Source organism: Abramis brama, assembly GCF_963993115.1.
Source record: "Abramis brama genome assembly, chromosome: 6".
Lineage (NCBI taxonomy): Eukaryota > Metazoa > Chordata > Actinopteri > Cypriniformes > Leuciscidae > Abramis > Abramis brama.
In genome coordinates this window covers 73,049-88,268 of record NC_139968.1, presented here as the reverse complement: position 1 = coordinate 88,268, position 15,220 = coordinate 73,049, and the positions used below count along the sequence as shown (strand labels likewise).

Genomic DNA, 15,220 nt, shown 5'->3' with positions numbered 1-15,220 from the left:
GTAATGTAATCGTTTGGTTTTAGCCAGGTTTCTGTCAAACACAGCACATCTAGGTTATTATCTGAAATCATATCATTAACAACGAGTGCTTTTGAAGTAAGCGATCGAATATTCAGCAACCCAAGCTTTAGCATTTGCTCATCTGTATTATAGCTGTTTTTTATTTGTTGAACATCAATTACATTTTTAACCTTAGATGGGTTTAAACGTTTTTTGGATTTCCAAGTTCGGGGAACAGACACAGTCTCTATATGATGATATCTAGGTGAAAGAGGCTCTATGTGATGGGATTTATCTGACCTTGGTGACGCGAGGCCGCTAGCAGACGGTCGGTTTAGCCAGTCTGTCTGCTTCCTGACCTGAGCCCCAGATTGTCATGTTTGAGCTCTAAGACTATGAGCCATATTACTAGAGAGAAGAGCAGCACCATCCCAGGAGGGATGAATACCATCTCTTTTCAACAGGTCAGGTTTGCCCCAAAACCTTTTCCAATTGTCTATGAATTCTATATTATTAAGCGGACACCACTTAGACAGCCAGCCGTTAAGCGAAAACATCTACTGACTATCTCATCACTCCTGCGAACAGGAAGGGGGCCAGAGCAAATTACAGTCCTTGACATCGTACTTGCAAGTTCACACACCTCTTTAATATTAATTTTGGTGATCTCTGACTGGCGGAGTCGAACATCATTAGTGCCGACGTGAATAATGATCTTAGAGAATTTACGATTAGCATTAGCCAGCACTTTTAAATTTGCTTTGATGTCAGGCGCTCTGGCTCCCGGCAAACATGTGACTATGGTGGCTGGTGTCTCTATTTTCACGTTCCGTGTAATAGAATCGCCAATGACTAGGGCACAATCATTCTCAGTGGGTGTTTCACTGAGCGGGGCAAATCGATTTGTTATGGTTATCGGAACGGAAGAGTGGTTTTTAGATCCGCGACTAGAGCGATCCCTCACTGTCACCCATTTGCCCGGCTGCGCAGGCTCTGCTTCAGCCGGAACCGACTCATGTAAAGTGTTCACTGTGCTAGACACATCCAAGTCAGTATATAAATCTCTAGCACTCTTACTATCCTCAATTAAAGTTTGGATACGTGTTTCTAATTCTGAAATCTTCTCTGTCAACCTAACTGTCTCCTTACATTTATCACATATAAATCCTATATTGTCGACAGAGAAGGCTATGCTAAACATGTGACATGAAGTGCAGGTGACAATAACAGGATAAGACATTAATCACCGTGTTTTTTGACTGATTCTTACTCACCTGAGCTTTTTATGAACTCAAAGGCGCAGGCACGTGCAATACAAATAAATAAATAAAAATAGCTGAGCGCACGGGTGGCGCGTTAACAGGCTAGCGAGTTACTAGCGTGTTGTGCTAGTAGTACTAGTAACGGAAGCTAGCGATGTCAGACTAATCTGAGATGTTGGGTAAGATGTATTTTAGTAGTATAAACAACTAGAAATTGTAGTAAATTATGGTTCAAAACAAAGAAATACGAGGCTAAGACGAAGCTTACAGCACTGAAGCAAACACACTCACAGCAGGCAGCGAGGCAGACAGGAGCAATCGATCAATAACACCACAGAGTGTAACACGTAACATATAAGACATGACAAGGTGACAGAGGGACAAGCAATTGACAAACACAAAAACGTATTATTATTGATTAAGTAGAATGATCTTAAGCAAATTTGATTTGTTAATCTAAGATTTATATTAGTTGGTCATGGTTAGGGTGTTTGAGGGAAAAAGGGTTTGGAAACATGTTATGCATAAGTGTGGATAGTGTATGCCTATGTGTATGTGTGAAGTGATAGCTGCAAGAACAAAAAGCTGGTAATGTACAATTTATTTTTTAATTTTAAATTTTTTTTTAATCTGAGTGTTTGCTGATAGAAACAGATTGTTTGAGCCAGAATATGTGCTGCAAGCCTGTTCTGACCTGAATTGATGTTATTCAGTTTCCGCATTCAGAAGAATAGTGTGAGCAGCACATGGTAGCTTAGTTTAGTTTATAATGTCATTCCATCATATTAACAGCACTTAACAAGGCACTGCCGGTAAGTAAAGTTTGATTACTGTTGATCTGTATATGTAGAGATAATCAGTCATTATACGCGATTGTGAAATACGTAGATCTGTTTATAATATAAGATCTTTGAACAGCTTAAGATGTTATTAAGCACTTATCCCTCAGTACATTTGCATGATTATCTCATGTTGAATATAATTGTACTCAACATTCTTTATGTAACAGTTGATTTATACAATATTTTTGTTTTATTTACAGCTTTACACATTTTACTCCGTAAACCATCTGCACAGAACCCTGTCGATGAAAACCTGTCAGAAGTGACCCTCTAAAATGTTGCTTTAAACTGAATTTTAGCCGAGGCGTGAAAACTTTTGAACAGAATGAAGATGAGTACATTTTTCTTGTTTTGCTTAAATATCTTCTTCTTTTTTTTATTTAGTACTGCCCTTCAGAAGCTACAGAAGATACGAAGATACTTGTATGTTTTCCAGAAGACAAATCAAGTTGAATTTACCTTGATCTTCAAATTCAAAAAGCTTTCACGCCCTGGCTCTTAATATTATATAATGTTTGGTTTGGATATGATACAAAATACATAATTTGGTTACGCCAGAATCTAAAATAGTCGTCATGGCAACCACGAGGTGTTTTAGCGGTGGCTCCATTTCCGAAAATGTTTAGGGCCACAATCTATACAAGTGTATCAAGTTTCATGCTTTTATGAAAAAGTGAACATTATTTTCACATATCACCTGGACTATAATGCATGGTTTTTCCTTCTGGAGCATCAGTGAGCATTTGAACATTCTGTAATAATTGCAAATGAGTCCCTCAGTCATCCTCAGTGTGAAAAGATGAATCTCAAAATCATACAGTCATTGTTGGAAAGGGTTCAAATATCAAAAACCAAAGAATTTGTGGGACCTGAAGGATTTTTCTGAAGAACAGGAGGCAGTTTAACTGTTCAGGACAAACAATTTCCTAATCCATTTCATTGGTGTTAACAGACTAGGGGTGTCCCCGAGTAAGGATTTTCATAGTCGAATCGGAATTTTCGAATCTTGCTGATAGTCGACTGATAGTCGAATCATATGTTTGGGGGCAAAATTCATTACATTAAATTTTAATCTATATTAGGGGTGGTTGGATTTATACACGCATGTTAAAGTATTTATTTAAAGCTTTTTTTTCTTTTCAGATTCTTATTTACAGCATTATCATAATAGGCTGTATATTAACTTATTGGGAGAAAACAGGTAGCTCTATGTGAAATCAGACATTGAGCACCCCCATATAGCCAAAATGGCATGATCATAACACCCTGTGAATATTCAACTGAGATTGGGAGTCACATTCTTATGACATTGTTAATTCTGACCAACATGTCATAAGAAATGGATAGTTTGAATACTTTTCACAAACACGTGGTGACATCAATTCAGGATTTCTTTTAAGCATACTAAATATGTGAAGACTAAAAATTTAGTGTTTTATGTTATGTATCTGTACTATTATTCTTTCTTATAGAGTTGTGAGTTTTATGTGCATGACAGTTTGAGTGCATGAGGAGACTATAGATAACGTGGAATGTGAAACTCATGTCACATGAGACAGGTGGATGAGCTATATTTTGTAGAGGGTGCATAATGTAACATGTTTTCAACTGATGCAGATGTAAACAACAGAGATCGTTTCTTAATATGGAAGTGAAGTGTACCATGTGTTCGTATGACATATACGCTACATTTTTAAAGCTCAAGCAACATAGTTTGTTACCTTAAAAGGAAGCTGCTCTGTAATGTATTTAAGCTCAACCTTACTGTACCACCACAGAGAAACAGCAACTTCAGAGAATGCATAGACCTGGCATGAATGTAACATCTTCTGAAGTTTCTCTCCTGACATATAAGAATACAATTCTTCTTGGCAAGATAACTGGTGGAGTCTGGCCCTGTGAATCTAATAATAAGGGAAAAGACTCAATTTTAAATCTACAATATGCCTGTAGTAAAAAGTGTAACTGAAACAAAAAAATTTCTGATGGTTTTTGTTTATTTTTCCAGACTACATCCAAAACAGCGTTTCCACATCTGAGATAAAGCAAAATGATAAGCTCTTTAAAAATGAAACCTGCCTGAATAACGAGGGAAGAAATGTGCATGATTGCGTGATTTGTAAATAAACACTAAATACATTTAGTGTAACTCTCGGCCTGTTATTTTAAATTTAAAGGAAAGTAAAACCCTTTATTGTTGCATTGCTGTTTGAGACATTCACTGTTGTTTTTTACCTTAATTCATTATATTGCAGATGTGTGCAAATAAAACGTGTTATTCTGAATATTCTGGTTGCATTTCAGTGCTACTGTACAGCATTTCATTAGTATTGCATCGGCTCAGTTATGGAGATAACTGAGCCTAATACATCGGCATGAAATTTATTTATACATGTGTTAATATATTTCGCTGCCAGTACTGGAAGATTATATATATATATATATATATATAAAATTCATTTTATATATACATTTAACTAAAGAATCCTGTAAACACTTTCATTTTTCTCCGTTGACTTGTACTGCACAAAAACTGGTTCAATAATGTTAAATGTGACAGGGACTGATTATTGAAAATGCAGATTCCAGTGTGTTCTGGTTAAACAATTTTTATTTATTTATTTATTGCTAAGGTTTGCATATTACGACGGCGTTTTAGTGCCACGCTAAAACTAAAAAAATATCTAACATTACGAGATTAAAGTTGAAATGTTTCGAGAATAAAGTGAAGTGTTTCGAGAATAAAATCGAAATGTTTAGAGAATAAAGTCGAAATGTTTAGAGAATAAAGATTAGTTATAATATTTTGAGATAGGCTATTCTAGACGTTGGCGAATGCAAATGGCAAATGGACAAATGCAAATGGATTTTTAGCACCGGGATATTCCAAAGTCTCAGCTTTCAAAATATGTCAGTTTTATAGCGAAATGCAAACAATATGTAGGCTATATTGCAATAATGTTTGTCAAGCGGCATGTGAGTCAATCATCTTTCCGATTACAATTTTTCTATATTTTCATTATAAATTAGGCTAAACATTTTATTTCATGCCTTATGATGTTCCGTCACTTTTATATAGTGCTGTAAACATGAAATAAAGAGTTTTATTGCTGTTTAATTAAACAGGTTACATGTGAGGAATGAAAGTTTGGACGCCACATGCACGTGTAGATAATGAATTAATTCACATAAATATAGCTATCAATGTGTCACGCCACATTAAAGAGCTTGAAAATCACATTATTGCAAGACACATAATTTGTGTTTCACCTGATTTTGAAAGCTGAGACTTTGTTTTATATTAAAAGCACAAATGCTATTTGAATGCAATGGAAGAGATTAAATATTATTTCCAAGCATACTGTCCCCGCGGTATTCTGCTAATAATCCCACATACGTATTAAAAAAGGGTTAAATAAGAAAGCTACAGCGCCCCCCGAAAGGAATGTCGATTGAGTGAGCTGATGTTCAGATAAACAGTTGTTCCTGTTCAGTCTGTTAATAAATATCATATTTCTTGATATTATGCTGTTTCCAAGTTGCCTTAAAATGGACTCTTCCAGTAAGATGCTGCAGTCGCTCGGACGCAACAATATTCAAATCAATTCCAGCGGCCTGGTCGCTTCTCCCGGTGCTCTCAATGAGGGCCATTTGCATGCGCAATATAGGCTATACTCTCAAAATATTATAACTTTAATTTCTACCATTTAAAATCTCAAAACATTTCGACTTAATGACAGCTTTCCAAAAAATATATATAATATATAGAAATATAATATATTTCTTATATAATAAGAAATATCGCAATATATCGCCTTGCTTACAGTATCGTAATGTATCGCAATATATCGTATCGCAACCCCTGTATCGTGATACGTATCGTATCACCAGATTCTTGCCAATACAAAGACCTACTCTTCTGTAACACACACACTGTATGTCTTGGATTTTCAGTTTTTCACAACTGATTTCTCAAACATAGAGTTGATGTAGATTTTTGATACATAGGCCTATTAGACATTTTATTGAATGAGGTGCAGCACAAACTTGATTAGCATAAAAATGATTATTTGCACTTGTACTTTGAAATAAACATACATCAATGCAACATCAGGGTGTCATTTATATTCTTTATGTACTTTTTAAGCATTATGCAATGTTGTTTTGGTTTTGTTTTTGACAATTTGTTTTATCTTTCCACAGGAGATGTAGAAGAAGATGCCATAGGGAAATTTCAAAATCGAGTAGGAAGGGTTCACTCTTCGAGGGTTCACACATGGAACTGTCACAGTGGGTCAAGATAATGCAAAAGTCGGTTTATTTTTTATATTCATTTTTTATTATTTTTTTTTATTTTGTGTCACTATATTGAGTTAAATGTATTATTTTATCATTTGTGAAAATCTTGTTTCTATTTGAGATAAATTTAGTTTAGTGAATCTCATAGCCCTGGGACACACAACTAAGTTTAATGGAGTGAAAGGGATAGTTCACCCAAAAATCTGAATTCTGTCATAATTTACTCGCAGTTCGTCGTCCCGGAGCACGGCGAGGACACCAGATTCCCCTGTTTACTTTGGACACTTTTCCCCTTGGACACTTTTATTTTGATATTTTTGTTTAATAAAAGCCTCTCTGTCGTTTGCTCCTCCCGAATTTTTTTTATTTTTGGGTGAACTATCCCTTGAAGATGTTACTATCTCGTATATGGTTTAACAACATTTTGAATTGTCAGTTTTGCTCAAGGTCTCAGGAGAAGACGTGTCAAATTGATTGAGGAAGGGGCTGCTGGAAGTAGTTCATAAATTACAAGCGTGTATGATACTCTTCCCCACTGCTGTGTCACTGCAATTAAAAGACTTGAGAGAAGAAAAAAGATGCGAATTTGTGGAAGACATGCTTTTGTTGTCATTGATAAAAGCTAATTTCACCACAAAAGAAAGGTACAACATTGAATGGCAGATGCTGTTGAGATTACAATCAAGATAAAAGATATTAAAGATATTTAAGTAATAAATAATAACATTCTATCATTTTGATTCGACTGTGTGTAGTACAACCGTGGACGATTTGGGAGAACACGGCAAAGGAAAAATTTGTTGGTCTTGGAATGCTGGAGGTGGGTGCCACACATCGAAGACCAATATTGAAGTTGGTCAAACACCGCTCAAGAAGGCATCTGCTACACATCTTACGAAAGAATGTAAGATCTGGGAGTCAAATTCTAAGTGAGTGCTGGAGGGCATACAGCACCGTGCAGCAGCATTACATTCATTATCAGGTGAACCACCGACGATACTTTATCCATCCACAATCAGGCGCCCACACCCAGCACATGGTGCACATACAAAGAAAACACACACAGGTACAAGGGAAACCTCACCAAACATTCCCTGAGAAGACATCTTTGTCTCATTGAGTGCAACTACTGGCTTGGTAAAATCTATGTTCTATGTGTGGTGTTCTCGGTCATCATTACACACTCATGTAATTGTTAAATGTAATTATGTTAAAAGTGTGAACAAGTTTTAAACTTCCTGTACTTTTTGAAAATTGAAGTAATTTTTGTCTTGGATATTACAATGAAGAATTTTTGGTTATAAATTACCCATTATTAAACACACACTGTTCAATTGTCATTGTTGAGGTTGATGTATTATAATTTTTCCTATGGTATTCAGAGTGTTGTTTTCTGCATAATGCAGGTTGATTTGTTGCAACAAGTTGCTAAGTGATGTTGTGATGTCATTGTGTGTTTACGTCAATACATAACAGAAACTGCATATTCGTCAAGTCACCTTTATTCATATAGCGCTTTTAACAATATAGATTGTGTCAAAGCACTTAGCAGTATCATATTGCAGGATAGAGTGTCAGTAATGTATAATAATAAGATTAAACACTCAATTTTCAGTTAAAGGCATTTCATTATTGAATTCAGAGATGTCATTGTCTAGCTCGGTTTAGTTTAATTAGTATCTGTGAAATCAAATTGAAGATAATCGCTGGAAGTTAAGTGTCACCAACTGAGCAAGCCAGAGGCGATAGCGGCAAGGAACCAAAACTCGCTCTGAGGCGGAATAGAGAAAAAAACAACTTGGGAGAAACCAGGCTCAGTCGGGGGGCAGTTCTCCGCTGGACAGGATATCATTGCTTATTGTTTACGTATTGTTTTAACTTTTAAAAGTACAAATGTATTATATTTCAATTTTTTGTCGCAATTTTAACAATAATAGTATTATGTAGTTCAGTATTTTATTATATTTGTAGTTATGTTTTATTTTAAGTTTATTGTATTTTAAGTAGAGGTCTTCACTGGGGATATGTCCCTGGGGCTCATCCAGGTGTCCGGCCTCCGCTGACTATCAGGGCCCCATAAATCATCTCCCGGAGCCGATCCACCATCTGATCTGGACACAGACTGAGAAACAGAATAGAAACAGACCAATATTAGCGTAGATGCCATTCTTCTTACGATGTAACGAGTACATCATATATTATTGGGAGTGTCCCCGGTTCCGATTGACCTAATTAATGCAGCCTAACAATCCTTTAACGGATTTGAATATTAGAAGTGTATTAGTGTGTTATGTGTACGCCAGGTTAAAGAGATGGGTTTTTAATCTAGATTTAAACTGACAGAGTGTGTCTGCCTCCCGAACAGTGTTAGGTAGATTGTTCCAGAGTTTGGGCGCTATATAGGAAAAGGAACTACCTCCCGCAGTTGATTTTGATATTCTAGGTATTATCAAATGGCCAGAGTTTTGGGAACGCAGCGGCCGCGATGGACTATAATGTGACAAGAGCTCGCTCAAGCACTGAGGAGCTAAACCATTCAGGGCCTAATAAGTAATTAACAGGATTTTAAAATCTATACGATGTTTGATAGGGAGCCAGTGCAGTGTTGACAGAATCGGGCTAATATGGTCATAAACGCATGAATAAATATTTCTGCATTTGATGTTGAAAGCACAGGTCGCAATTTAGATATGTTTTTGAGATGGAAAAATGTTTTACAGATGCTAGAGACATGGCTTTCAAATGAAAGATTGCTATCAAATAGCACACCTAGGTTCCTGACTGATGATGAAGAATCGACAGAGCAGCCGTCAAGTGTTATATAGTGTTCTAGGTCCGATAATTAACACCAGTTTTTTTTCTAAATATAGCAGTAAGAAGTTACTTGTCATCTAATTTTTTATATCGACTATGCATTCCGTTATTTTCTCAATTTGGTGTGTTTCACTGGAAATATAGAAAGAAATATAGAGCTGAGTATCATCAGCATAACAGTGAAAGCTAACCCTGTGTCTCCTGATAATATCTCCCAACATGTAAAGTGTGAAAATCAATAACCTGAATGTTAGGAGCTTTGAATTTTGTATTGCTTTTATTGAAATATAAATCCTTGCAAAAATCAGTTAATTTCTTAAAAATGAAGTGTCCCATATTTTTTTTGCATAAGAAATGTGGTAGCTTTAAGTTTAAAATTTAATTTCCAGAGTTTTGTGAACAAGATGTTTCCATTAGAAGAAATATTCACCATATGTTTCTAACAATGATGATATTGTGTTTACAGCTAACATTTTAAGGGTTCCCGTTGCTTGTAATATTTCAAAGCACATATATAAAATAAAATCCTTAAAGTAATACCAGATATATTTTAACATTATTACAAAAAAACAAAATCTTACATACATTGTTGTCGAAAACAAAGATTTTGTTACCTAAACCAGTGGTTCTCAACCAGGGCACTAGTACCCACTAGGGGGCCTCAGCACACTTCCAAGGTGGCCTCAAGGTGACATAAAATTAATTTAAAATAAGAAATATTAAAATAATTCTACTTAATTAAATGCTAACTCTTTCTGAATTTCTAGAATCAAAAATTATCCATGATGAATTATTTTAATCTGACCTGTCTAGTTTCGGGCGAGGAGGCCTTTTGCCAATCTTTTGAAATATTGTCTTGGACAATGGGGGGGCCTTGAAGTCAAAAAGGCTGAGAACCACTGATCTAAACTATTAATATTTCAATTAACCTCACCAAAATGGCATCTTATCGGCTTATCAAATTTAGAACTCTACATGATAATGGAGGAGGATGAAGAGGAAAGTAAAGGGTGATGGTTATGTCCATCTTCGTCAACCCAAATGTTTGCACCATACTTCTGCAATTTGATGCTATCATTGGCAGTCACGATGAAAGACCGGTCGCTGGGGATAGGGAAATTGAGGCAGACGACCTCAACGCAGTTATTTTTTTTTTTTTTTTTTTTTTTTTCATCTTCCACAAGGACAGAGACATAGATGGTGCCTTCCCCGGGAAAGTTACATGTCTCGTTCTTTGGCAGGTGAATGTAACGGATTCGGCTGTCTGGTTTAAAAACCATCTTCATGTTGCCGGAAATTTTTGATTTTGTACCTCCAGTCTTTGCCCCCACATTTATCACCATTTCTTCCAGCACCATTTTATCCACTCTATAGAAAATCCGAAGATGCTTCCCGGTTGCGTTGGCCACGTGGGTATTTGAGCGTGAAGTCTCGTTCCCCATGTTTTTAAATGGGAGTTGGGAAGATCTGAATTTTTAAAGAAAGAAACCATGTAATATTTACAGGTATGCAGAACACAGAAAGGTTGTTTTCATTCAAATCTTTTCAATCTTGGTACTTTTTTTGTCATTCTGTGGCAGGACTAGTACTCTATACATAATAGATATTATGTATAGTGTATGTGAATTAGTGCTTGGGAATTCTGGCCTGATTGGTTCAGAGGAGAGCATATAGTTTGTTATATTGTCTTAACATCAGATTATCTTCTGGCAATATCAATTTTTAAATACGGGCACCATTATAATTGACAAACCCAACCAGCTTAGCATCAAGTATAGAAGCAGTTTTGTCATTTTAGTTCATCTGTGATGGTATCTTAAGCTGTAAAGATGTAAAAGTAAAGAGAAAATATAAAGAAACAGTCCATTATGCTGCTTTTACATGCAGATGTATGAAATATCACTAGCTCTATAATCAAGAATATCAAATAAATACTTACTGGAGAGTTGAGAGAAAATAACTGTTGTATATTCAGTTCAGGAGACAAATGTTTCCTATTAAGAGTTGGTTCAAAAGGTGACTGGCAGTCAGTGTGTGCAGTAATTCACAAAAAGCGACTTCAAAACTTTATATAGCTTATGAAACCTTACGCCCACAGCAGATGACGTATTTTTCACCATTCCGTTGCAACCTGTCAAACTGCAATAGCAACAGCAGCATGTCTAAATGACTACCGCCCAGTTGCACTCACACCCATCATCATGAAATGCTTCGAGCGGCTCGTCATGAAACACATCAAGACCCTGCTGCCCCCCTTAATGGACCCATTGCAGTTTGCGTATCGTCAAAACCGTCCGACGGACGACGCCATTTCCACCACACTTCACCTGGCACTGACACACCTTGACAAGAAGGACACTTACGTCAGAATGTTGTACATAGATTTTAGTTCAGCATTCAATACAATCATCCCCCAGCACCTGATCGGGAAGCTGGGCCTGTTGGGCCTCAACACATCCCTCTGTAACTGGATCCTGGACTTTCTGTTTGAAAGACCTCAGGCAGTGCGGATCGGGAACTATACCTCCAGCAGCACCACACTGAGCACTGGGGCCCCCCAAGGGTGTGTGCTCAGTCCCCTGCTGTTCACGCTGCTGACTCATGATTGTGTAGCGACACACAGCTCCAATCATATCATCAAGTTTGCTGATGATACGACCGTGGTGGGTCTTATCAGCAAGAACGACGAGTCAGCATACAGAGAGGAAGTGCAGAGGCTAACGGTCTGGTGTAAAGACAACTACCTGTTTCTGAACGTCGATAAGACAAAAGAGGTGGTTGTTGACTTCAGGAGGACAAGGAGCGATCACTCTCCGCTCAGCATCGACGGCTCTTCTGTGGAGATCGTCAAGAGCACAAAATTCCTGGGTGTCCACCTATAAGAGAACCTCACCTGGTCCCTTAACATCAGCTCTCTGCACAAGAAAGCCCAACAACGTCTTTTCTTCCTGAGAAGGCTGAGAAAAGCCCAGCTTCCACCACCAATCCTCACCACCTTCTATAGAGGAACCATTGAGAGTATCCTGAGCAGCTGCATCACTGTCTGGTTTGGTAATTGTACCACATCTGACCGCAAGACCCTACAGCGGATAGTGAGGACAGCTGAGAAGATCATCGAGGTCTCTCTCCCCTCTATCGAAGACATATACATCACACGCTGCATCCGTAAAGCCACCAGCATTGTGGCTGACCTCACACACCCCTCACACTCACTCTTCACCCTACTGCCATCTGGAAAAAGGTACCGAAGCATTCGAGCACTCACATCCAGACTATGTAACAGTTTTTACCCACAAGCCATCCGTCTCCTCAACACAAAGGGATTGGACCGATATGTACACACACACACACACACACGCACACACACACACACACACACACACACACACAGTAAACACACAAATCATTCAGACGAACTGAATAACTGTTCTAAATCTTATTCCATTTAATTTTTAAATTAATTATTTTAAATTACTGCTGAATGTCAGTTGTTTTTATTGTTGTTTACTGTTGCTCTTCCCATAACTCATACCTCATTACAAAAAAAGTACTGTAACGTGTTACGTTGTTGTGTTTTTCTGTAGCTCTTTTTGATTGCACATTTGCACATGCACTTTGCTGCCTTTTTTCTTTTTTTTTTTTTTGTATGTAGCACCTTGGTCCTGGAGGAACGTTGTTTCGTTTCTCTGTGTACTGAACTGTATATGGTTGAAATGACAATAAAGTCTACTTGAACTTGAACTACTTGAACTTGATGATACCATTGCACAATCATGTTATACAATCATGAAATCTGTAACAGGGTGAATGAGACGTGAGATATGCGGATACATTTGCGAAGCTTTATTATTAAACATGGTCATATACAGGTAGGGTCAGTGAACAGCAGACGGGTATGTCAGGGCCAAGACACAGAGCAATCTGTAGAGCAAGCGTGGGTTGACAATCAGCAAACAATAACCAAGGTTCAAGGTTCAAGGTTCTCGTTTATTTGTCACATACACAATCATACACAGTATAATCAGTAGTGAAATGAAGGTCAGGACAGGTCCGCTCAGTGGACAGTGCAAGAAAAAAAATTAAAAACAAAAATAAATAAGGATACACATAACACAGGACAAGATTAAAAAAAATACAAGTAATAATAATAAGAAGAAGAAAACAAGAAATAAAATAAGTAGTAAATGTGCAATGGGCTAAAAAAGTGCAAAAGTGCAGCTAAAATGTGCAAGATGAATGTGCAAACAGGTTGTACCGGGTATTTACACATAGCTGCAATGCGGAAGATGGAGAATGATGGGTGTACCGGTTAATTAAATTGAGTCCTGTAGATGTTATGAGGCTGAGTTTAGGAGCCTGATGACCTGAGGGTAGAAGCTCCTCCTCAGTCTCTCAGTTTTTGCCATCACACTTCTGAAGCGCTTGCCCGATGGCAGTGTGATGAAAAGACGGTTTCCGGGGTGATTTGAGTCCTTGATTATTTTTTCAGCTCTGCTTTTGCAGCGTTTCAGGTAGATGTCCTGCAGAGAGGGGAGGGCAGACCCAGAGATGCGCTCAGCTAAACGCACGACTCTCTGCAGAGCGTTACTGTACCACACTGAAATACACTGAGTCAATACACTTTCTATGGCCCCTGAATAGAAAGTTTTCAGGATTGCTGGTGAGACCCTGAATTTCCTCAGCTGTCGCAGATGGTACAGTCTTTGTCTGGCTTTCTTGACCTGTGTTTGAATGTGTGCAGTCCAAGTCAGGTCTTCGGAGATGTTTACACCGAGGTACTTGAAGCTGCTCACCCTCTCCACAGGGGTCCCGCTGATCATGAGAGGAGTGTACCAACAAGGGCTAGGCAGACAGATAATCCAGGTACACAAGCAATAATCCAAACAACACTTTGCTGGTGCTGAGTATGCCTGCTAAGCCACGAACTCTGACCCCGGACTTTAAATTCTTTGTCTTTAAATTCTTTGTCTTTAAATTCTCAGCTCTTTGTCTGGGCTGCTCAGCTTAGCCGAAAAAGGGGAATGACGTCACGCGAATCTACTAGCATTCTACTGGCAAATGTTCAGTCTCTGGAAAACAAGCTCTGCGAGCTAAAAGCGCAGATCTCTTTCCAATGAGAGACGAAAAACTGCTGCATTACCTGCCTTACAGAAACTTGGATGTCCGCGGAGAGTCCAGACTCCGCCATCAAACCTGTGGGGTTCGCAGTGCACAGAGTAGACAGAGTGAAAGACCTCACAGGTAAAAAGCACAGGAGGTGGTGTATGTTTTATGATCAACAAATCCTGGTGTGGGGGAGTCGTGTGACGCCAAGCGAGGGTCGGACGTGTATTTGGCCTTATATTTACAGTGTAATGACATATAAGTCACTCTTTCTCTCTCATTGCTGACACAGCGCTCACTCTCTCCTGAGTTTTGATCACACGCACCTAAACATCATTAGTGGATAACCAAGGACAGCATTTCACACACACCCTTTGTTCTCATAGATGATTTCTCAGAGACTATGGCTATTGAAAATCTAACATTTAAATTTCTGCTCAAATGAATGAAATCACTTGAGTAAAAATTTGTACATTTTGCTGAATGAGACTCAAATATTCAAGTCACTTCTTCAAGTCAGTTCTTCCCATCACTAGCTGTTTGCATCACTGTTCAAACTGGTTTTACAATAAATAAGATATACACAATTCGTAGTCTGAGGGGACAGAGTCTGTTGCAGTGTAAAAATCTGTTTGGTGGTCTTGTTTTTGACCCATCTCAAAAGCAAAATTATTTACAAGTGACCTGCTATTCTTTTGTGTTTTTCAGGTAAACTTTAAAATCAATCAGGTTTTTATTTATTTTATAAGCTGCAATGGGTTTATGTCCTTGCTGATAACTTGTGCCAGTGAGAAATTTGGAAAAATTCGGTTTGATAGCATTATTAAGTTGTTTGCATTGTGTTGAATTGAAAGCCACAAAGGGGATTATTTTATCCTTAGGATGTATTTCCAGATCAGA

The 15,220-nt window shown here is 37.8% G+C and overlaps 1 long non-coding RNA gene across 1 annotated transcript; it reads right to left on the bottom strand.

Moving 5' to 3' along the window:
• Positions 1 to 6,238: 6,238 nt before the first annotated feature.
• LOC311084164 lies at positions 6,239 to 11,290 on the bottom strand. Its single transcript, XR_014606446.1, has 3 exons — positions 11,157 to 11,290; positions 10,274 to 10,684; positions 6,239 to 8,525 (listed from the first exon to the last, which is right to left on the bottom strand). It is a non-coding gene; the product is annotated as an uncharacterized lncRNA (long non-coding RNA).
• Positions 11,291 to 15,220: the final 3,930 nt, after the last annotated feature.